The sequence below is a fragment of the Lissotriton vulgaris genome, chromosome 7 (genome assembly GCF_964263255.1).
Source record: "Lissotriton vulgaris chromosome 7, aLisVul1.2, whole genome shotgun sequence".
Classification (NCBI taxonomy): Eukaryota; Metazoa; Chordata; class Amphibia; order Caudata; family Salamandridae; genus Lissotriton; species Lissotriton vulgaris.
The window spans coordinates 1,391,265,558-1,391,288,057 of record NC_141695.1 but is presented as its reverse complement, the minus strand read 5'-3'; the positions used below and the strand labels follow the sequence as shown (position 1 = coordinate 1,391,288,057).

General features: G+C 45.2%; 20 non-coding genes across 20 annotated transcripts in view; 8 read left to right on the top strand and 12 right to left on the bottom strand.

Annotated features, from left to right (window-relative positions):
• The window catches only part of LOC147705616 (U6 spliceosomal RNA), a 107-nt gene extending 78 nt beyond the window's left edge, over positions 1 to 29 (bottom strand). Inside the window, exon 1 of the small nuclear RNA XR_015298339.1 lies at positions 1 to 29. This exon is cut by the window's left edge and continues 78 nt beyond it. This is a non-coding gene — a small nuclear RNA (U6 spliceosomal RNA).
• A 1,804-nt stretch (positions 30 to 1,833) lies between these two features.
• On the bottom strand, positions 1,834 to 1,940 carry LOC147705615 (U6 spliceosomal RNA). Its single transcript, XR_015298276.1, has one exon. It is a non-coding gene; the product is annotated as a U6 spliceosomal RNA (small nuclear RNA).
• Positions 1,941 to 3,742: 1,802 nt separating this feature from the next.
• Positions 3,743 to 3,849, bottom strand: LOC147705614 (U6 spliceosomal RNA). The gene has a single exon (XR_015298173.1). It is a non-coding gene; the product is annotated as a U6 spliceosomal RNA (small nuclear RNA).
• A 718-nt stretch (positions 3,850 to 4,567) lies between these two features.
• TRNAR-ACG (transfer RNA arginine (anticodon ACG)) lies at positions 4,568 to 4,640 on the top strand. The gene has a single exon. It is a non-coding gene; the product is annotated as a tRNA-Arg (tRNA).
• Positions 4,641 to 5,651: 1,011 nt separating this feature from the next.
• Positions 5,652 to 5,758, bottom strand: LOC147705612 (U6 spliceosomal RNA). The gene has a single exon (XR_015298172.1). It is a non-coding gene; the product is annotated as a U6 spliceosomal RNA (small nuclear RNA).
• A 1,808-nt stretch (positions 5,759 to 7,566) lies between these two features.
• On the bottom strand, positions 7,567 to 7,673 carry LOC147705611 (U6 spliceosomal RNA). Its single transcript, XR_015298171.1, has one exon. It is a non-coding gene; the product is annotated as a U6 spliceosomal RNA (small nuclear RNA).
• A 718-nt stretch (positions 7,674 to 8,391) lies between these two features.
• TRNAR-ACG (transfer RNA arginine (anticodon ACG)) lies at positions 8,392 to 8,464 on the top strand. Its single transcript has one exon. It is a non-coding gene; the product is annotated as a tRNA-Arg (tRNA).
• A 1,011-nt stretch (positions 8,465 to 9,475) lies between these two features.
• On the bottom strand, positions 9,476 to 9,582 carry LOC147705609 (U6 spliceosomal RNA). Its single transcript, XR_015298170.1, has one exon. It is a non-coding gene; the product is annotated as a U6 spliceosomal RNA (small nuclear RNA).
• Positions 9,583 to 10,300: 718 nt separating this feature from the next.
• TRNAR-ACG (transfer RNA arginine (anticodon ACG)) lies at positions 10,301 to 10,373 on the top strand. Its single transcript has one exon. It is a non-coding gene; the product is annotated as a tRNA-Arg (tRNA).
• Positions 10,374 to 11,384: 1,011 nt separating this feature from the next.
• On the bottom strand, positions 11,385 to 11,491 carry LOC147705607 (U6 spliceosomal RNA). The gene has a single exon (XR_015298169.1). It is a non-coding gene; the product is annotated as a U6 spliceosomal RNA (small nuclear RNA).
• A 1,808-nt stretch (positions 11,492 to 13,299) lies between these two features.
• Positions 13,300 to 13,406, bottom strand: LOC147705606 (U6 spliceosomal RNA). The gene has a single exon (XR_015298168.1). It is a non-coding gene; the product is annotated as a U6 spliceosomal RNA (small nuclear RNA).
• Positions 13,407 to 14,124: 718 nt separating this feature from the next.
• TRNAR-ACG (transfer RNA arginine (anticodon ACG)) lies at positions 14,125 to 14,197 on the top strand. Its single transcript has one exon. It is a non-coding gene; the product is annotated as a tRNA-Arg (tRNA).
• Positions 14,198 to 15,208: 1,011 nt separating this feature from the next.
• LOC147705604 (U6 spliceosomal RNA) lies at positions 15,209 to 15,315 on the bottom strand. The gene has a single exon (XR_015298360.1). It is a non-coding gene; the product is annotated as a U6 spliceosomal RNA (small nuclear RNA).
• A 718-nt stretch (positions 15,316 to 16,033) lies between these two features.
• Positions 16,034 to 16,106, top strand: TRNAH-AUG (transfer RNA histidin (anticodon AUG)). Its single transcript has one exon. It is a non-coding gene; the product is annotated as a tRNA-His (tRNA).
• A 1,013-nt stretch (positions 16,107 to 17,119) lies between these two features.
• LOC147705602 (U6 spliceosomal RNA) lies at positions 17,120 to 17,226 on the bottom strand. The gene has a single exon (XR_015298166.1). It is a non-coding gene; the product is annotated as a U6 spliceosomal RNA (small nuclear RNA).
• Positions 17,227 to 17,942: 716 nt separating this feature from the next.
• Positions 17,943 to 18,015, top strand: TRNAR-ACG (transfer RNA arginine (anticodon ACG)). Its single transcript has one exon. It is a non-coding gene; the product is annotated as a tRNA-Arg (tRNA).
• A 1,010-nt stretch (positions 18,016 to 19,025) lies between these two features.
• On the bottom strand, positions 19,026 to 19,132 carry LOC147705600 (U6 spliceosomal RNA). Its single transcript, XR_015298165.1, has one exon. It is a non-coding gene; the product is annotated as a U6 spliceosomal RNA (small nuclear RNA).
• Positions 19,133 to 19,848: 716 nt separating this feature from the next.
• Positions 19,849 to 19,921, top strand: TRNAR-ACG (transfer RNA arginine (anticodon ACG)). Its single transcript has one exon. It is a non-coding gene; the product is annotated as a tRNA-Arg (tRNA).
• Positions 19,922 to 20,931: 1,010 nt separating this feature from the next.
• On the bottom strand, positions 20,932 to 21,038 carry LOC147705598 (U6 spliceosomal RNA). The gene has a single exon (XR_015298164.1). It is a non-coding gene; the product is annotated as a U6 spliceosomal RNA (small nuclear RNA).
• A 718-nt stretch (positions 21,039 to 21,756) lies between these two features.
• On the top strand, positions 21,757 to 21,829 carry TRNAR-ACG (transfer RNA arginine (anticodon ACG)). The gene has a single exon. It is a non-coding gene; the product is annotated as a tRNA-Arg (tRNA).
• The last annotated feature ends 671 nt before the right edge of the window (positions 21,830 to 22,500 follow it).

Sequence of the window (22,500 nt, the reverse complement as noted above, 5' to 3'; positions counted from 1 at the left end):
TTTAGTATATGTGCTGCCGAAGCGAGCACACTTTATTGATGAACTGACAATGTTTATAAACTCTCTAAATCTACAGTCTCTAGACATAGGGTGGCCTGGCAGAGATGCTCAGATGGCCAATACGCATTCAAATCTGAGCCAATGGTCAAAAATGTATGAAGAGTAGCAATCCATTATTCTTCACTGCATTTGTGGTCCAAGACTAAACACACCGTAAGTATGTAGATTATACCAGGTTTGCAAAGGCTCCTGGGTCGGGCTACAGACAAGGAGCATTGTGACGTCACGCTGCCTGTGGAACAGTGATATTAAAGGTGAAACAGCTGCACAGTAGGTTAGGTGAAGGGCTCTGAGAGTGGAAAGGCAGCATGCTTGGATCCCTGGACAAGGTGAGCTTATGATAATGTGTCTGAATGTTCGCCTGTGTTGTAATATTAAACCCCTTATTCTTTTAAACGCCTACTTACTAAGGAGTTCTCAAGCTCAGCCCCACACAGACCTGGAACTGATTATGTTAATGCAAACTATTTAAGAAACTGAGCCTGATCTAAAAGATTTCCTTGGATCTAGGACCATTTCGCCTAGCTTTTAGGTGCTTCCTTCTCCTAAAGTCCTTTGTAAAACTTGGGAAAACCTCACAGAACAGACTTCCAGGAGGTCAGATGGGTTTCCTTGTGCCTTCACACACACACACACACACACACTTTCTAGCCCACTTAAGGACAAAAGGATGCATAAGTCTACATAGGGCCAGTGGCGCAATGGATAACACATCTGACTACGGATCAGAAGATTGTAGGTTCGACTCCTATCTGGCTCGGAAGGGTTGTAGGTCCCTGTTTGATTATATTCCTGTGGAATTCTTATTTACCTCAGACTTGTTGTAGGTTCAATATTCTCCAGCAGGACTCATCCAGCAGTTGTTCCACAGGTAGAGCGCAAGTAATAGGACCACGGCTAGTTAAACGTTTCCCATTTGCTGCTGGACTCTATGTGATGGCCGTCACGTGGTGTGCTGCTTTTGTATTTCAACATGGGTCCCTGATACTCTTAATTGCGAAAAAGCTTGTTGACAAAAGTGTGTGTGCGCGAGGGTCTGTGGACGTAGGCAGGTGTGTGCACTTGAATGCTTACCCATTTACATGTGTGAGAGGAACAAACCAACTCCCTGTGGGCTGCAGGCTTACAACTGGAAGCCCCAGTAGCCAGGCAGAACCACAGGTAAGGAGAGAGAGAGAAAGTTGGTCCATTATTAGAGAAGGCCCATAAGCATCTTGCACTGCTACCTTCTTCCCCTCTCAGCCACGATCGGCCAAGACCTCTCTGTTAGGGTAGAGGGTGAACATTTCTTGGACCTCAGAAACTGAGGGATGTAGACCCAATATGTCCTCCAAGCGCCTAGAGACCTGGTGCCCAATCTGGCATGGTGTTTTTCAGCTTACCCGACCAATCCAGTTGCAAGGTGGACTTTAACAATACTGCTAAAAAGGCACTCCCAGACATCCCTGAGGCCTTCATTTGCATAGGCCCTGCCCTTCTCTTTGTCCTGCTTCCCACAAAGCAACACAACACTGCAGCAGTATAGATTTGGGGGTGGTGAAGAATAATGGCAGTGAGGCTAAAAAAGAGAAAGAAAAGTCCCAGAAGTCCTGCAGGCTTCCTTGCTAAATGCAGCTGAACATAGAGCGCACCTTCTTTACTGCAAAGCAAATACATTAAAAATGTTGAGGAGAGACTAATTGAAAAATACATATCACGGGGACAGCACTGGGACCTGCTTTATTTTTTCAATTAGTCTTGAAAACAAAAAAGATTTCTCTCCTAAAAGCTGTTAAAAATATGGAACGCTTCACGAATTTGCGTGTCATCCTTGCGCAGGGGCCATGCTAATCTTCTCTGTATCGTTTCAATTTTAGTATATGTGCTGCCGAAGCGAGCACACTTTATTGATGAACTGACAATGTTTATAAACTCTCTAAATCTACAGTCTCTAGACATAGGGTGGCCTGGCAGAGATGCTCAGATGGCCAATACGCATTCAAATCTGAGCCAATGGTCAAAAATGTATGAAGAGTACCAATCCATTATTCTTCACTGCATTTGTGGTCCAAGACTAAACACACCGTAAGTATGTAGATTATGCCAGGTTTGCAAAGGCTCCTGGTTCGGGCTACAGACAAGGAGCATTGTGACGTCACGCTGCCTGTGGAACAGTGATATTAAAGGTGAAACAGCTGCACAGTAGGTTAGGTGAAGGGCTCTGAGAGTGGAAAGGCAGCATGCTTGGATCCCTGGACAAGGTGAGCTTATGATAATGTGTCTGAATGTTCGCCTGTGTTGTAATATTAAACCCCTTATTCTTTTAAACGCCTACTTACTAAGGAGTTCTCAAGCTCAGCCCCACACAGACCTGGAACTGATTATGTTAATGCAAACTATTTAAGAAACTGAGCCTGATCTAAAAGATTTCCTTGGATCTAGGACCATTTCGCCTAGCTTTTAGGTGCTTCCTTCTCCTAAAGTCCTTTGTAAAACTTGGGAAAACCTCACAGAACAGACTTCCAGGAGGTCAGATGGGTTTCCTTGTGCCTTCACACACACACACACACACACACTTTCTAGCCCACTTAAGGACAAAAGGATGCGTAAGTCTACATAGGGCCAGTGGCGCAATGGATAACGTGTCTGACTACGGATCAGAAGATTGTAGGTTCGACTCCTATCTGGCTCGGAAGGGTTGTAGGTCCCTGTTTGATTATATTCCTGTGGAATTCTTATTTACCTCAGACTTGTTGTAGGTTCAATATTCTCCAGCAGGACTCATCCAGCAGTTGTTCCACAGGTAGAGCGCAAGTAATAGGACCACGGCTAGTTAAACGTTTCCCATTTGCTGCTGGACTCTATGTGATGGCCGTCACGTGGTGTGCTGCTTTTGTATTTCAACATGGGTCCCTGATACTCTTAATTGCGAAAAAGCTTGTTGACAAAAGTGTGTGTGCGCGAAGGTCTGTGGACCTAGGCAGGTGTGTGCACTTGAATGCTTACCCATTTACATGAGTGAGAGGAACAAACCAACTCCCTGTGGGCTGCAGGCTTACAACTGGTAGCCCCAGTAGCCAGGCAGAACCACAGGTAAGGAGAGAGAGAAAGTTGGTCTATTATTAGAGAAGGCCCATAAGCATCTTGCACTGCTACCTTCTTGCCCTCTCGGCCACGATCGGCCAAGACCTCTCTATTAGGGTAGAGGGTGAACATTTCTTGGACCTCAGAAACTGAGGGATGTAGACCCAATATGTCCTCCAAGCGCCTAGAGACCTGGTGCCCAATCTGGCATGGTGTTTTTCAGCTTACCCGACCAATCCGGTTGCAAGGTGGACTTTAACAATACTGCTAAAAAGGCACTCCCAGACATCCCTGAGGCATTCATTTGCATAGGCCCTGCCCTTCTCTTTGTCCTGCTTCCCACAAAGCAACACAACACTGCAGCAGTATAGATTTGGGGGTGGTGAAGAATAATGACAGTGAGGCTAAAAAAGAGAAAGAAAAGTCCCAGAAGTCCTGCAGGCTTCCTTGCTAAATGCAGCTGAACATAGAGCGCACCTTCTTTACTGCAAAGCAAATACATTAAAAATGTTGAGGAGAGACTAATTGAAAAATACATATCACGGTGACAGCACTGGGACCTGCTTTATTTTTTCAATTAGTCTTGAAAACAAAAAAGATTTCTCTCCTAAAAGCTGTTAAAAATATGGAACGCTTCACGAATTTGCGTGTCATCCTTGCGCAGGGGCCATGCTAATCTTCTCTGTATCGTTCCAATTTTAGTATATGTGCTGCCGAAGCGAGCACACTTTATTGATGAACTGACAATGTTTATAAACTCTCTAAATCTACAGTCTCTAGACATAGGGTGGCCTGGCAGAGATGCTCAGATGGCCACTACGCATTCAAATCTGAGCCAATGGTCAAAAATGTATGAAGAGTAGCAATCCATTATTCTTCACTGCATTTGTGGTCCAAGACTAAACACACCGTAAGTATGTAGATTATGCCAGGTTTGCAAAGGCTCCTGGTTCGGGCTACAGACAAGGAGCATTGTGACGTCACGCTGCCTGTGGAACAGTGATATTAAAGGTGAAACAGCTGCACAGTAGGTTAGGTGAAGGGCTCTGAGAGTGGAAAGGCAGCATGCTTGGATCCCTGGACAAGGTGAGCTTATGATAATGTGTCTGAATGTTCGCCTGTGTTGTAATATTAAACCCCTTATTCTTTTAAACGCCTACTTACTAAGGAGTTCTCAAGCTCAGCCCCACACAGACCTGGAACTGATTATGTTAATGCAAACTATTTAAGAAACTGAGCCTGATCTAAAAGATTTCCTTGGATCTAGGACCATTTCGCCTAGCTTTTAGGTGCTTCCTTCTCCTAAAGTCCTTTGTAAAACTTGGGAAAACCTCACAGAACAGACTTCCAGGAGGTCAGATGGGTTTCCTTGTGCCTTCACACACACACACACACACACACTTTCTAGCCCACTTAAGGACAAAAGGATGCGTGAGTCTACATAGGGCCAGTGGCGCAATGGATAACGCGTCTGACTACGGATCAGAAGATTGTAGGTTCGACTCCTATCTGGCTCGGAAGGGTTGTAGGTCCCTGTTTGATTATATTCCTGTGGAATTCTTATTTACCTCAGACTTGTTGTAGGTTCAATATTCTCCAGCAGGACTCATCCAGCAGTTGTTCCACAGGTAGAGCGCAAGTAATAGGACCACGGCTAGTTAAACGTTTCCAATTTGCTGCTGGACTCTATGTGATGGCCGTCACGTGGTGTGCTGCTTTTGTATTTCAACATGGGTCCCTGATACTCTTAATTGCGAAAAAGCTTGTTGACAAAAGTGTGTGTGCGCGAAGGTCTGTGGACCTAGGCAGGTGTGTGCACTTGAATGCTTACCCATTTACATGAGTGAGAGGAACAAACCAACTCCCTGTGGGCTGCAGGCTTACAACTGGTAGCCCCAGTAACCAGGCAGAACCACAGGTAAGGAGAGAGAGAAAGTTGGTCTATTATTAGAGAAGGCCCATAAGCATCTTGCACTGCTACCTTCTTCCCCTCTCGGCCACGATCGGCCAAGACCTCTCTATTAGGGTAGAGGGTGAACATTTCTTGGACCTCAGAAACTGAGGGATGTAGACCCAATATGTCCTCCAAGCGCCTAGAGACCTGGTGCCCAATCTGGCATGGTGTTTTTCAGCTTACCCGACCAATCCGGTTGCAAGGTGGACTTTAACAATACTGCTAAAAAGGCACTCCCAGACATCCCTGAGGCCTTCATTTGCATAGGTCCTGCCCTTCTCTTTGTCCTGCTTCCCACAAAGCAACACAACACTGCAGCAGTATAGATTTGGGGGTGGTGAAGAAAAATGACAGTGAGGCTAAAAAAGAGAAAGAAAAGTCCCAGAAGTCCTGCAGGCTTCCTTGCTAAATGCAGCTGAACATAGAGCGCACCTTCTTTACTGCAAAGCAAATACATTAAAAATGTTGAGGAGAGACTAATTGAAAAATACATATTACGGGGACAGCACTGGGACCTGCTTTATTTTTTCAATTAGTCTTGAAAACAAAAAAGATTTCTCTCCTAAAAGCTGTTAAAAATATGGAACGCTTCACGAATTTGCGTGTCATCCTTGCGCAGGGGCCATGCTAATCTTCTCTGTATCGTTCCAATTTTAGTATATGTGCTGCCGAAGCGAGCACACTTTATTGATGAACTGACAATGTTTATAAACTCTCTAAATCTACAGTCTCTAGACATAGGGTGGCCTGGCAGAGATGCTCAGATGGCCAATACGCATTCAAATCTGAGCCAATGGTCAAAAATGTATGAAGAGTAGCAATCCATTATTCTTCACTGCATTTGTGGTCCAAGACTAAACACACCGTAAGTATGTAGATTATGCCAGGTTTGCAAAGGCTCCTGGTTCGGGCTACAGACAAGGAGCATTGTGACATCACGCTGCCTGTGGAACAGTGATATTAAAGGTGAAACAGCTGCACAGTAGGTTAGGTGAAGGGCTCTGAGAGTGGAAAGGCAGCATGCTTGGATCCCTGGACAAGGTGAGCTTATGATAATGTGTCTGAATGTTCGCCTGTGTTGTAATATTAAACCCCTTATTCTTTTAAACGCCTACTTACTAAGGAGTTCTCAAGCTCAGCCCCACACAGACCTGGAACTGATTATGTTAATGCAAACTATTTAAGAAACTGAGCCTGATCTAAAAGATTTCCTTGGATCTAGGACCATTTCGCCTAGCTTTTAGGTGCTTCCTTCTCCTAAAGTCCTTTGTAAAACTTGGGAAAACCTCACAGAACAGACTTCCAGGAGGTCAGATGGGTTTCCTTGTGCCTTCACACACACACACACACACACACACACTTTCTAGCCCACTTAAGGACAAAAGGATGCATAAGTCTACATAGGGCCAGTGGCGCAATGGATAACGCGTCTGACTACGGATCAGAAGATTGTAGGTTCGACTCCTATCTGGCTTGGAAGGGTTGTAGGTCCCTGTTTGATTATATTCCTGTGGAATTCTTATTTACCTCAGACTTGTTGTAGGTTCAATATTCTCCAGCAGGACTCATCCAGCAGTTGTTCCACAGGTAGAGCGCAAGTAATAGGACCACGGCTAGTTAAACGTTTCCCATTTGCTGCTGGACTCTATGTGATGGCCGTCACGTGGTGTGCTGCTTTTGTATTTCAACATGGGTCCCTGATACTCTTAATTGCGAAAAAACTTGTTGACAAAAGTGTGTGTGCGCAAGGGTCTGTGGACCTAGGCAGGTGTGTGCACTTGAATGCTTACCCATTTACATGTGTGAGAGGAACAAACCAACTCCCTGTGGGCTGCAGGCTTACAACTGGTAGCCCCAGTAGCCAGGCAGAACCACAGGTAAGGAGAGAGAGAGAAAGTTGGTCCATTATTAGAGAAGGCCCATAAGCATCTTGCACTGCTACCTTCTTCCCCTCTCAGCCACGATCGGCCAAGACCTCTCTGTTAGGGTAGAGGGTGAACATTTCTTGGACCTCAGAAACTGAGGGATGTAGACCCAATATGTCCTCCAAGCGCCTAGAGACCTGGTGCCCAATCTGGCATGGTGTTTTTCAGCTTACCCGACCAATCCGGTTGCAAGGTGGACTTTAACAATACTGCTAAAAAGGCACTCCCAGACATCCCTGAGGCATTCATTTGCATAGGCCCTGCCCTTCTCTTTGTCCTGCTTCCCACAAAGCAACACAACACTGCAGCAGTATAGATTTGGGGGTGGTGAAGAAAAATGACAGTGAGGCTAAAAAAGAGAAAGAAAAGTCCCAGAAGTCCTGCAGGCTTCCTTGCTAAATGCAGCTGAACATAGAGCGCACCTTCTTTACTGCAAAGCAAATACATTAAAAATGTTGAGGAGAGACTAATTGAAAAATACATATCACGGGGACAGCACTGGGACCTGCTTTATTTTTTCAATTAGTCTTGAAAACAAAAAAGATTTCTCTCCTAAAAGCTGTTAAAAATATGGAACGCTTCACGAATTTGCGTGTCATCCTTGCGCAGGGGCCATGCTAATCTTCTCTGTATCGTTCCAATTTTAGTATATGTGCTGCCGAAGCGAGCACACTTTATTGATGAACTGACAATGTTTATAAACTCTCTAAATCTACAGTCTCTAGACATAGGGTGGCCTGGCAGAGATGCTCAGATGGCCAATACGCATTCAAATCTGAGCCAATGGTCAAAAATGTATGAAGAGTAGCAATCCATTATTCTTCACTGCATTTGTGGTCCAAGACTAAACACACCGTAAGTATGTAGATTATGCCAGGTTTGCAAAGGCTCCTGGTTCGGGCTACAGACAAGGAGCATTGTGACGTCACGCTGCCTGTGGAACAGTGATATTAAAGGTGAAACAGCTGCACAGTAGGTTAGGTGAAGGGCTCTGAGAGTGGAAAGGCAGCATGCTTGGATCCCTGGACAAGGTGAGCTTATGATAATGTGTCTGAATGTTCGCCTGTGTTGTAATATTAAACCCCTTATTCTTTTAAACGCCTACTTACTAAGGAGTTCTCAAGCTCAGCCCCACACAGACCTGGAACTGATTATGTTAATGCAAACTATTTAAGAAACTGAGCCTGATCTAAAAGATTTCCTTGGATCTAGGACCATTTCGCCTAGCTTTTAGGTGCTTCCTTCTCCTAAAGTCCTTTGTAAAACTTGGGAAAACCTCACAGAACAGACTTCCAGGAGGTCAGATGGGTTTCCTTGTGCCTTCACACACACACACACACACACACTTTCTAGCCCACTTAAGGACAAAAGGATGCGTAAGTCTACATAGGGCCAGTGGCGCAATGGATAACGCGTCTGACTACGGATCAGAAGATTGTAGGTTCGACTCCTATCTGGCTCGGAAGGGTTGTAGGTCCCTGTTTGATTATATTCCTGTGGAATTCTTATTTACCTCAGACTTGTTGTAGGTTCAATATTCTCCAGCAGGACTCATCCAGCAGTTGTTCCACAGGTAGAGCGCAAGTAATAGGACCACGGCTAGTTAAACGTTTCCCATTTGCTGCTGGACTCTATGTGATGGCCGTCACGTGGTGTGCTGCTTTTGTATTTCAACATGGGTCCCTGATACTCTTAATTGCGAAAAAGCTTGTTGACAAAAGTGTGTGTGCGCGAAGGTCTGTGGACGTAGGCAGGTGTGTGCACTTGAATGCTTACCCATTTACATGAGTGAGAGGAACAAACCAACTCCCTGTGGGCTGCAGGCTTACAACTTGTAGCCCCAGTAGCCAGGCAGAACCACAGGTAAGGAGAGAGAGAAAGTTGGTCTATTATTAGAGAAGGACCATAAGCATCTTGCACTGCTACCTTCTTCCCCTCTCGGCCACGATCGGCCAAGACCTCTCTATTAGGGTAGAGGGTGAACATTTCTTGGACCTCAGAAACTGAGGGATGTAGACCCAATATGTCCTCCAAGCGCCTAGAGACCTGGTGCCCAATCTGGCATGGTGTTTTTCAGCTTACCCGACCAATCCGGTTGCAAGGTGGACTTTAACAATACTGCTAAAAAGGCACTCCCAGACATCCCTGAGGCCTTCATTTGCATAGGTCCTGCCCTTCTCTTTGTCCTGCTTCCCACAAAGCAACACAACACTGCAGCAGTATAGATTTGGGGGTGGTGAAGAATAATGACAGTGAGGCTAAAAAAGAGAAAGAAAAGTCCCAGAAGTCCTGCAGGCTTCCTTGCTAAATGCAGCTGAACATAGAGCGCACCTTCTTTACTGCAAAGCAAATACATTAAAAATGTTGAGGAGAGACTAATTGAAAAATACATATCACGGTGACAGCACTGGGACCTGCTTTATTTTTTCAATTAGTCTTGAAAACAAAAAAGATTTCTCTCCTAAAAGCTGTTAAAAATATGGAACGCTTCACGAATTTGCGTGTCATCCTTGCGCAGGGGCCATGCTAATCTTCTCTGTATCGTTCCAATTTTAGTATATGTGCTGCCGAAGCGAGCACACTTTATTGATGAACTGACAATGTTTATAAACTCTCTAAATCTACAGTCTCTAGACATAGGGTGGCCTGGCAGAGATGCTCAGATGGCCACTACGCATTCAAATCTGAGCCAATGGTCAAAAATGTATGAAGAGTAGCAATCCATTATTCTTCACTGCATTTGTGGTCCAAGACTAAACACACCGTAAGTATGTAGATTATGCCAGGTTTGCAAAGGCTCCTGGTTCGGGCTACAGACAAGGAGCATTGTGACGTCACGCTGCCTGTGGAACAGTGATATTAAAGGTGAAACAGCTGCACAGTAGGTTAGGTGAAGGGCTCTGAGAGTGGAAAGGCAGCATGCTTGGATCCCTGGACAAGGTGAGCTTATGATAATGTGTCTGAATGTTCGCCTGTGTTGTAATATTAAACCCCTTATTCTTTTAAACGCCTACTTACTAAGGAGTTCTCAAGCTCAGCCCCACACAGACCTGGAACTGATTATGTTAATGCAAACTATTTAAGAAACTGAGCCTGATCTAAAAGATTTCCTTGGATCTAGGACCATTTCGCCTAGCTTTTAGGTGCTTCCTTCTCCTAAAGTCCTTTGTAAAACTTGGGAAAACCTCACAGAACAGACTTCCAGGAGGTCAGATGGGTTTCCTTGTGCCTTCACACACACACACACACACACACTTTCTAGCCCACTTAAGGACAAAAGGATGCGTGAGTCTACATAGGGCCAGTGGCGCAATGGATAACGCGTCTGACTACGGATCAGAAGATTGTAGGTTCGACTCCTATCTGGCTCGGAAGGGTTGTAGGTCCCTGTTTGATTATATTCCTGTGGAATTCTTATTTACCTCAGACTTGTTGTAGGTTCAATATTCTCCAGCAGGACTCATCCAGCAGTTGTTCCACAGGTAGAGCGCAAGTAATAGGACCACGGCTAGTTAAACGTTTCCAATTTGCTGCTGGACTCTATGTGATGGCCGTCACGTGGTGTGCTGCTTTTGTATTTCAACATGGGTCCCTGATACTCTTAATTGCGAAAAAGCTTGTTGACAAAAGTGTGTGTGCGCGAAGGTCTGTGGACCTAGGCAGGTGTGTGCACTTGAATGCTTACCCATTTACATGAGTGAGAGGAACAAACCAACTCCCTGTGGGCTGCAGGCTTACAACTGGTAGCCCCAGTAACCAGGCAGAACCACAGGTAAGGAGAGAGAGAAAGTTGGTCTATTATTAGAGAAGGCCCATAAGCATCTTGCACTGCTACCTTCTTCCCCTCTCGGCCACGATCGGCCAAGACCTCTCTATTAGGGTAGAGGGTGAACATTTCTTGGACCTCAGAAACTGAGGGATGTAGACCCAATATGTCCTCCAAGCGCCTAGAGACCTGGTGCCCAATCTGGCATGGTGTTTTTCAGCTTACCCGACCAATCCGGTTGCAAGGTGGACTTTAACAATACTGCTAAAAAGGCACTCCCAGACATCCCTGAGGCCTTCATTTGCATAGGTCCTGCCCTTCTCTTTGTCCTGCTTCCCACAAAGCAACACAACACTGCAGCAGTATAGATTTGGGGGTGGTGAAGAAAAATGACAGTGAGGCTAAAAAAGAGAAAGAAAAGTCCCAGAAGTCCTGCAGGCTTCCTTGCTAAATGCAGCTGAACATAGAGCGCACCTTCTTTACTGCAAAGCAAATACATTAAAAATGTTGAGGAGAGACTAATTGAAAAATACATATTACGGGGACAGCACTGGGACCTGCTTTATTTTTTCAATTAGTCTTGAAAACAAAAAAGATTTCTCTCCTAAAAGCTGTTAAAAATATGGAACGCTTCACGAATTTGCGTGTCATCCTTGCGCAGGGGCCATGCTAATCTTCTCTGTATCGTTCCAATTTTAGTATATGTGCTGCCGAAGCGAGCACACTTTATTGATGAACTGACAATGTTTATAAACTCTCTAAATCTACAGTCTCTAGACATAGGGTGGCCTGGCAGAGATGCTCAGATGGCCAATACGCATTCAAATCTGAGCCAATGGTCAAAAATGTATGAAGAGTAGCAATCCATTATTCTTCACTGCATTTGTGGTCCAAGACTAAACACACCGTAAGTATGTAGATTATGCCAGGTTTGCAAAGGCTCCTGGTTCGGGCTACAGACAAGGAGCATTGTGACATCACGCTGCCTGTGGAACAGTGATATTAAAGGTGAAACAGCTGCACAGTAGGTTAGGTGAAGGGCTCTGAGAGTGGAAAGGCAGCATGCTTGGATCCCTGGACAAGGTGAGCTTATGATAATGTGTCTGAATGTTCGCCTGTGTTGTAATATTAAACCCCTTATTCTTTTAAACGCCTACTTACTAAGGAGTTCTCAAGCTCAGCCCCACACAGACCTGGAACTGATTATGTTAATGCAAACTATTTAAGAAACTGAGCCTGATCTAAAAGATTTCCTTGGATCTAGGACCATTTCGCCTAGCTTTTAGGTGCTTCCTTCTCCTAAAGTCCTTTGTAAAACTTGGGAAAACCTCACAGAACAGACTTCCAGGAGGTCAGATGGGTTTCCTTGTGCCTTCACACACACACACACACACACACACACTTTCTAGCCCACTTAAGGACAAAAGGATGCATAAGTCTACATAGGGCCAGTGGCGCAATGGATAACGCGTCTGACTACGGATCAGAAGATTGTAGGTTCGACTCCTATCTGGCTTGGAAGGGTTGTAGGTCCCTGTTTGATTATATTCCTGTGGAATTCTTATTTACCTCAGACTTGTTGTAGGTTCAATATTCTCCAGCAGGACTCATCCAGCAGTTGTTCCACAGGTAGAGCGCAAGTAATAGGACCACGGCTAGTTAAACGTTTCCCATTTGCTGCTGGACTCTATGTGATGGCCGTCACGTGGTGTGCTGCTTTTGTATTTCAACATGGGTCCCTGATACTCTTAATTGCGAAAAAACTTGTTGACAAAAGTGTGTGTGCGCAAGGGTCTGTGGACCTAGGCAGGTGTGTGCACTTGAATGCTTACCCATTTACATGTGTGAGAGGAACAAACCAACTCCCTGTGGGCTGCAGGCTTACAACTGGTAGCCCCAGTAGCCAGGCAGAACCACAGGTAAGGAGAGAGAGAGAAAGTTGGTCCATTATTAGAGAAGGCCCATAAGCATCTTGCACTGCTACCTTCTTCCCCTCTCAGCCACGATCGGCCAAGACCTCTCTGTTAGGGTAGAGGGTGAACATTTCTTGGACCTCAGAAACTGAGGGATGTAGACCCAATATGTCCTCCAAGCGCCTAGAGACCTGGTGCCCAATCTGGCATGGTGTTTTTCAGCTTACCCGACCAATCCGGTTGCAAGGTGGACTTTAACAATACTGCTAAAAAGGCACTCCCAGACATCCCTGAGGCATTCATTTGCATAGGCCCTGCCCTTCTCTTTGTCCTGCTTCCCACAAAGCAACACAACACTGCAGCAGTATAGATTTGGGGGTGGTGAAGAAAAATGACAGTGAGGCTAAAAAAGAGAAAGAAAAGTCCCAGAAGTCCTGCAGGCTTCCTTGCTAAATGCAGCTGAACATAGAGCGCACCTTCTTTACTGCAAAGCAAATACATTAAAAATGTTGAGGAGAGACTAATTGAAAAATACATATCACGGGGACAGCACTGGGACCTGCTTTATTTTTTCAATTAGTCTTGAAAACAAAAAAGATTTCTCTCCTAAAAGCTGTTAAAAATATGGAACGCTTCACGAATTTGCGTGTCATCCTTGCGCAGGGGCCATGCTAATCTTCTCTGTATCGTTCCAATTTTAGTATATGTGCTGCCGAAGCGAGCACACTTTATTGATGAACTGACAATGTTTATAAACTCTCTAAATCTACAGTCTCTAGACATAGGGTGGCCTGGCAGAGATGCTCAGATGGCCAATACGCATTCAAATCTGAGCCAATGGTCAAAAATGTATGAAGAGTAGCAATCCATTATTCTTCACTGCATTTGTGGTCCAAGACTAAACACACCGTAAGTATGTAGATTATGCCAGGTTTGCAAAGGCTCCTGGTTCGGGCTACAGACAAGGAGCATTGTGACGTCACGCTGCCTGTGGAACAGTGATATTAAAGGTGAAACAGCTGCACAGTAGGTTAGGTGAAGGGCTCTGAGAGTGGAAAGGCAGCATGCTTGGATCCCTGGACAAGGTGAGCTTATGATAATGTGTCTGAATGTTCGCCTGTGTTGTAATATTAAACCCCTTATTCTTTTAAACGCCTACTTACTAAGGAGTTCTCAAGCTCAGCCCCACACAGACCTGGAACTGATTATGTTAATGCAAACTATTTAAGAAACTGAGCCTGATCTAAAAGATTTCCTTGGATCTAGGACCATTTCGCCTAGCTTTTAGGTGCTTCCTTCTCCTAAAGTCCTTTGTAAAACTTGGGAAAACCTCACAGAACAGACTTCCAGGAGGTCAGATGGGTTTCCTTGTGCCTTCACACACACACACACACACACACTTTCTAGCCCACTTAAGGACAAAAGGATGCGTAAGTCTACATAGGGCCAGTGGCGCAATGGATAACGCGTCTGACTACGGATCAGAAGATTGTAGGTTCGACTCCTATCTGGCTCGGAAGGGTTGTAGGTCCCTGTTTGATTATATTCCTGTGGAATTCTTATTTACCTCAGACTTGTTGTAGGTTCAATATTCTCCAGCAGGACTCATCCAGCAGTTGTTCCACAGGTAGAGCGCAAGTAATAGGACCACGGCTAGTTAAACGTTTCCCATTTGCTGCTGGACTCTATGTGATGGCCGTCACGTGGTGTGCTGCTTTTGTATTTCAACATGGGTCCCTGATACTCTTAATTGCGAAAAAGCTTGTTGACAAAAGTGTGTGTGCGCGAAGGTCTGTGGACGTAGGCAGGTGTGTGCACTTGAATGCTTACCCATTTACATGAGTGAGAGGAACAAACCAACTCCCTGTGGGCTGCAGGCTTACAACTTGTAGCCCCAGTAGCCAGGCAGAACCACAGGTAAGGAGAGAGAGAAAGTTGGTCTATTATTAGAGAAGGACCATAAGCATCTTGCACTGCTACCTTCTTCCCCTCTCGGCCACGATCGGCCAAGACCTCTCTATTAGGGTAGAGGGTGAACATTTCTTGGACCTCAGAAACTGAGGGATGTAGACCCAATATGTCCTCCAAGCGCCTAGAGACCTGGTGCCCAATCTGGCATGGTGTTTTTCAGCTTACCCGACCAATCCGGTTGCAAGGTGGACTTTAACAATACTGCTAAAAAGGCACTCCCAGACATCCCTGAGGCCTTCATTTGCATAGGTCCTGCCCTTCTCTTTGTCCTGCTTCCCACAAAGCAACACAACACTGCAGCAGTATAGATTTGGGGGTGGTGAAGAATAATGACAGTGAGGCTAAAAAAGAGAAAGAAAAGTCCCAGAAGTCCTGCAGGCTTCCTTGCTAAATGCAGCTGAACATAGAGCGCACCTTCTTTACTGCAAAGCAAATACATTAAAAATGTTGAGGAGAGACTAATTGAAAAATACATATTACGGGGACAGCACTGGGACCTGCTTTATTTTTTCAATTAGTCTTGAAAACAAAAAAGATTTCTCTCCTAAAAGCTGTTAAAAATATGGAACGCTTCACGAATTTGCGTGTCATCCTTGCGCAGGGGCCATACTAATCTTCTCTGTATCGTTCCAATTTTAGTATATGTGCTGCCGAAGCGAGCACACTTTATTGATGAACTGACAATGTTTATAAACTCTCTAAATCTACAGTCTCTAGACATAGGGTGGCCTGGCAGAGATGCTCAGATGGCCAATACGCATTCAAATCTGAGCCAATGGTCAAAAATGTATGAAGAGTAGCAATCCATTATTCTTCACTGCATTTGTGGTCCAAGACTAAACACACCGTAAGTATGTAGATTATGCCAGGTTTGCAAAGGCTCCTGGTTCGGGCTACAGACAAGGAGCATTGTGACGTCACGCTGCCTGTGGAACAGTGATATTAAAGGTGAAACAGCTGCACAGTAGGTTAGGTGAAGGGCTCTGAGAGTGGAAAGGCAGCATGCTTGGATCCCTGGACAAGGTGAGCTTATGATAATGTGTCTGAATGTTCGCATGTGTTGTAATATTAAACCCCTTATTCTTTTAAACGCCTACTTACTAAGGAGTTCTCAAGCTCAGCCCCACACAGACCTGGAACTGATTATGTTAATGCAAACTATTTAAGAAACTGAGCCTGATCTAAAAGATTTCCTTGGATCTAGGACCATTTCGCCTAGCTTTTAGGTGCTTCCTTCTCCTAAAGTCCTTTGTAAAACTTGGGAAAACCTCACAGAACAGACTTCCAGGAGGTCAGATGGGTTTCCTTGTGCCTTCACACACACACACACACACACACTTTCTAGCCCACTTAAGGACAAAAGGATGCGTAAGTCTACATAGGGCCAGTGGCGCAATGGATAACGCGTCTGACTATGGATCAGAAGATTGTAGGTTCGACTCCTATCTGGCTTGGAAGGGTTGTAGGTCCCTGTTTGATTATATTCCTGTGGAATTCTTATTTACCTCAGACTTGTTGTAGGTTCAATATTCTCCAGCAGGACTCATCCAGCAGTTGTTCCACATGTAGAGCGCAAGTAATAGGACCACGGCTAGTTAAACGTTTCCCATTTGCTGCTGGACTCTATGTGATGGCCGTCACGTGGTGTGCTGCTTTTGTATTTCAACATGGGTCCCTGATACTCTTAATTGCGAAAAAGCTTGTTGACAAAAGTGTGTGTGCGCGAGGGTCTGTGGACGTAGGCAGGTGTGTGCACTTGAATGCTTACCCATTTACATGTGTGAGAGGAACAAACCAACTCCCTGTGGGCTGCAGGCTTACAACTGGTAGCCCCAGTAGCCAGGCAGAACCACAGGTAAGGAGAGAGAGAGAAAGTTGGTCCATTATTAGAGAAGGCCCATAAGCATCTTGCACTGCTACCTTCTTCCCCTCTCAGCCACGATCGGCCAAGACCTCTCTGTTAGGGTAGAGGGTGAACATTTCTTGGACCTCAGAAACTGAGGGATGTAGACCCAATATGTCCTCCAAGCGCCTAGAGACCTGGTGCCCAATCTGGCATGGTGTTTTTCAGCTTACCCGACCAATCCGGTTGCAAGGTGGACTTTAACAATACTGCTAAAAAGGCACTCCCAGACATCCCTGAGGCCTTCATTTGCATAGGCCCTGCCCTTCTCTTTGTCCTGCTTCCCACAAAGCAACACAACACTGCAGCAGTATAGATTTGGGGGTGGTGAAGAATAATGACAGTGAGGCTAAAAAAGAGAAAGAAAAGTCCCAGAAGTCCTGCAGGCTTCCTTGCTAAATGCAGCTGAACATAGAGCGCACCTTCTTTACTGCAAAGCAAATACATTAAAAATGTTGAGGAGAGACTAATTGAAAAATACATATCACGGGGACAGCACTGGGACCTGCTTTATTTTTTCAATTAGTCTTGAAAACAAAAAAGATTTCTCTCCTAAAAGCTGTTAAAAATATGGAACGCTTCACGAATTTGCGTGTCATCCTTGCGCAGGGGCCATGCTAATCTTCTCTGTATCGTTCCAATTTTAGTATATGTGCTGCCGAAGCGAGCACACTTTATTGATGAACTGACAATGTTTATAAACTCTCTAAATCTACAGTCTCTAGACATAGGGTGGCCTGGCAGAGATGCTCAGATGGCCAGTACGCATTCAAATCTGAGCCAATGGTCAAAAATGTATGAAGAGTAGCAATCCATTATTCTTGACTGCATTTGTGGTCCAAGACTAAACACACCGTAAGTATGTAGATTATACCAGGTTTGCAAAGGCCCCTGGTTCGGGCTACAGACAAGGAGCATTGTGACGTCACGCTGCCTGTGGAACAGTGATATTAAAGGTGAAACAGCTGCACAGTAGGTTAGGTGAAGGGCTCTGAGAGTGGAAAGGCAGCATGCTTGGGTCCCTGGACAAGGTGAGCTTATGATAATGTGTCTGAATGTTCGCCTGTGTTGTAATATTAAACCCCTTATTGTTGTTAATGCCTACTTACTAAGGAGTTCTCAAGCTCAGCCCCACACAGACCTGGAACTGATTATGTTAATGCAAACTATTTAAGAAACTGAGCCTGATCTAAAAGATTTCCTTGGATCTAGGACCATTTCGCCTAGCTTTTAGGTGCTTCCTTCTCCTAAAGTCCTTTGTAAAACTTGGGAAAACCTCACAGAACAGACTTCCAGGAGGTCAGATGGGTTTCCTTGTGCCTTCACACACACACACACACACACTTTCTAGCCCACTTAAGGACAAAATGATGCGTAAGTCTACATAGGGCCAGTGGCGCAATGGATAACGCGTCTGACTACGGATCAGAAGATTGTAGGTTCGACTCCTATCTGGCTCGGAAGGGTTGTAGGTCCCTGTTTGATTATATTCCTGTGGAATTCTTATTTACCTCAGACTTGTTGTAGGTTCAATATTCTCCAGCAGGACTCATCCAGCAGTTGTTCCACGGTAGAGCGCAAGTAATAGGACCACAGCTAGTTAAACGTTTCCCATTTGCTGCTGGACTCTATGTGATGGCCGTCACGTGGTGTGCTGCTTTTGTATTTCAACATGGGTCCCTGATACTCTTAATTGCGAAAAAGCTTGTTGACAAAAGTGTGTGCGCGCGAGGGTCTGTGGACGTAGGCAGGTGTGTGCACTTGAATGCTTACCCATTTACATGTGTGAGAGGAACAAACCAACTCCCTGTGGGCTGCAGGCTTACAACTGGTAGCCCCAGTAGCCAGGCAGAACCACAGGTAAGGAGAGAGAGAAAGTTGGTCCATTATTAGAGAAGGACCATAAGCATCTTGCACTGCTACCTTCTTCCCCTCTCAGCCACGATCGGCCAAGACCTCTCTATTAGGGTAGAGGGTGAACATTTCTTGGACCTCAGAAACTGAGGGATGTAGACCCAATAAGTCCTCCAAGCGCCTAGAGACCTGGTGCCCAATCTGGCATTGTGTTTTTCAGCTTACCCGACCAATCCGGTTGCAAGGTGGACTTTAACAATACTGCTAAAAAGGCACTCCCAGACATCCCTGAGGCCTTCATTTGCATAGGCCCTGCCCTTCTCTTTGTCCTGCTTCCCACAAAGCAACACAACACTGCAGCAGTATAGATTTGGGGGTGGTGAAGAATAATGACAGTGAGGCTAAAAAAGAGAAAGAAAAGTCCCAGAAGTCCTGCAGGCTTCCTTGCTAAATGCAGCTGAACATAGAGCGCACCTTCTTTACTGCAAAGCAAATACATTAAAAATGTTGAGGAGAGACTAATTGAAAAATACATATTACGGGGACAGCACTGGGACCTGCTTTATTTTTTCAATTAGTCTTGAAAACAAAAAAGATTTCTCTCCTAAAAGCTGTTAAAAATATGGAACGCTTCACGAATTTGCGTGTCATCCTTGCGCAGGGGCCATGCTAATCTTCTCTGTATCGTTCCAATTTTAGTATATGTGCTGCCGAAGCGAGCACACTTTATTGATGAACTGACAATGTTTATAAACTCTCTAAATCTACAGTCTCTAGACATAGGGTGGCCTGGCAGAGATGCTCAGATGGCCAGTACGCATTCAAATCTGAGCCAATGGTCAAAAATGTATGAAGAGTAGCAATCCATTATTCTTCACTGCATTTGTGGTCCAAGACTAAACACACCGTAAGTATGTAGATTATGCCAGGTTTGCAAAGGCTCCTGGTTCGGGCTACAGACAAGGAGCATTGTGACGTCACGCTGCCTGTGGAACAGTGATATTAAAGGTGAAACAGCTGCACAGTAGGTTAGGTGAAGGGCTCTGAGAGTGGAAAGGCAGCATGCTTGGATCCCTGGACAAGGTGAGCTTATGATAATGTGTCTGAATGTTCGCCTGTGTTGTAATATTAAACCCCTTATTCTTTTAAACGCCTACTTACTAAGGAGTTCTCAAGCTCAGCCCCACACAGACCTGGAACTGATTATGTTAATGCAAACTATTTAAGAAACTGAGCCTGATCTAAAAGATTTCCTTGGATCTAGGACCATTTCGCCTAGCTTTTAGGTGCTTCCTTCTCCTAAAGTCCTTTGTAAAACTTGGGAAAACCTCACAGAACAGACTTCCAGGAGGTCAGATGGGTTTCCTTGTGCCTTCACACACACACACACACACACTTTCTAGCCCACTTAAGGACAAAATGATGCGTAAGTCTACATAGGGCCAGTGGCGCAATGGATAACGCGTCTGACTACGGATCAGAAGATTGTAGGTTCGACTCCTATCTGGCTCGGAAGGGTTGTAGGTCCCTGTTTGATTATATTCCTGTGGAATTCTTATTTACCTCAGACTTGTTGTAGGTTCAATATTCTCCAGCAGGACTCATCCAGCAGTTGTTCCACGGTAGAGCGCAAGTAATAGGACCACAGCTAGTTAAACGTTTCCCATTTGCTGCTGGACTCTATGTGATGGCCGTCACGTGGTGTGCTGCTTTTGTATTTCAACATGGGTCCCTGATACTCTTAATTGCGAAAAAGCTTGTTGACAAAAGTGTGTGCGCGCGAGGGTCTGTGGACGTAGGCAGGTGTGTGCACTTGAATGCTTACCCATTTACATGTGTGAGAGGAACAAACCAACTCCCTGTGGGCTGCAGGCTTACAACTGGTAGCCCCAGTAGCCAGGCAGAACCACAGGTAAGGAGAGAGAGAAAGTTGGTCCATTATTAGAGAAGGACCATAAGCATCTTGCACTGCTACCTTCTTCCCCTCTCAGCCACGATCGGCCAAGACCTCTCTATTAGGGTAGAGGGTGAACATTTCTTGGACCTCAGAAACTGAGGGATGTAGACCCAATAAGTCCTCCAAGCGCCTAGAGACCTGGTGCCCAATCTGGCATTGTGTTTTTCAGCTTACCCGACCAATCCGGTTGCAAGGTGGACTTTAACAATACTGCTAAAAAGGCACTCCCAGACATCCCTGAGGCCTTCATTTGCATAGGCCCTGCCCTTCTCTTTGTCCTGCTTCCCACAAAGCAACACAACACTGCAGCAGTATAGATTTGGGGGTGGTGAAGAATAATGACAGTGAGGCTAAAAAAGAGAAAGAAAAGTCCCAGAAGTCCTGCAGGCTTCCTTGCTAAATGCAGCTGAACATAGAGCGCACCTTCTTTACTGCAAAGCAAATACATTAAAAATGTTGAGGAGAGACTAATTGAAAAATACATATTACGGGGACAGCACTGGGACCTGCTTTATTTTTTCAATTAGTCTTGAAAACAAAAAAGATTTCTCTCCTAAAAGCTGTTAAAAATATGGAACGCTTCACGAATTTGCGTGTCATCCTTGCGCAGGGGCCATGCTAATCTTCTCTGTATCGTTCCAATTTTAGTATATGTGCTGCCGAAGCGAGCACACTTTATTGATGAACTGACAATGTTTATAAACTCTCTAAATCTACAGTCTCTAGACATAGGGTGGCCTGGCAGAGATGCTCAGATGGCCAGTACGCATTCAAATCTGAGCCAATGGTCAAAAATGTATGAAGAGTAGCAATCCATTATTCTTCACTGCATTTGTGGTCCAAGACTAAACACACCGTAAGTATGTAGATTATGCCAGGTTTGCAAAGGCTCCTGGTTCGGGCTACAGACAAGGAGCATTGTGACGTCACGCTGCCTGTGGAACAGTGATATTAAAGGTGAAACAGCTGCACAGTAGGTTAGGTGAAGGGCTCTGAGAGTGGAAAGGCAGCATGCTTGGATCCCTGGACAAGGTGAGCTTATGATAATGTGTCTGAATGTTCGCCTGTGTTGTAATATTAAACCCCTTATTCTTTTAAACGCCTACTTACTAAGGAGTTCTCAAGCTCAGCCCCACACAGACCTGGAACTGATTATGTTAATGCAAACTATTTAAGAAACTGAGCCTGATCTAAAAGATTTCCTTGGATCTAGGACCATTTCGCCTAGCTTTTAGGTGCTTCCTTCTCCTAAAGTCCTTTGTAAAACTTGGGAAAACCTCACAGAACAGACTTCCAGGAGGTCAGATGGGTTTCCTTGTGCCTTCACACACACACACACACACACACTTTCTAGCCCACTTAAGGACAAAAGGATGCGTATGTCTACATAGGGCCAGTGGCGCAATGGATAACGCGTCTGACTACGGATCAGAAGATTGTAGGTTCGACTCCTATCTGGCTCGGAAGGGTTGTAGGTCCCTGTTTGATTATATTCCTGTGGAATTCTTATTTACCTCAGACTTGTTGTAGGTTCAATATTCTCCAGCAGGACTCATCCAGCAGTTGTTCCACAGGTAGAGCGCAAGTAATAGGACCACGGCTAGTTAAACGTTTCCCATTTGCTGCTGGACTCTATGTGATGGCCGTCACGTGGTGTGCTGCTTTTGTATTTCAACATGGGTCCCTGATACTCTTAATTGCGAAAAAGCTTGTTGACAAAAGTGTGTGTGCGCGAAGGTCTGTGGACGTAGGCAGGTGTGTGCACTTGAATGCTTACCCATTTACATGAGTGAGAGGAACAAACCAACTCCCTGTGGGCTGCAGGCTTACAACTGGTAGCCCCAGTAGCCAGGCAGAACCACAGGTAAGGAGAGAGAGAAAGTTGGTCTATTATTAGAGAAGGCCCATAAGCATCTTGCACTGCTACCTTCTTCCCCTCTCGGCCACGATCGGCCAAGACCTCTCTATTAGGGTAGAGGGTGAACATTTCTTGGACCTCAGAAACTGAGGGATGTAGACCCAATATGTCCTCCAAGCGCCTAGAGACCTGGTGCCCAATCTGGCATGGTGTTTTTCAGCTTACCCGACCAATCCGGTTGCAAGGTGGACTTTACCAATACTGCTAAAAAGGCAC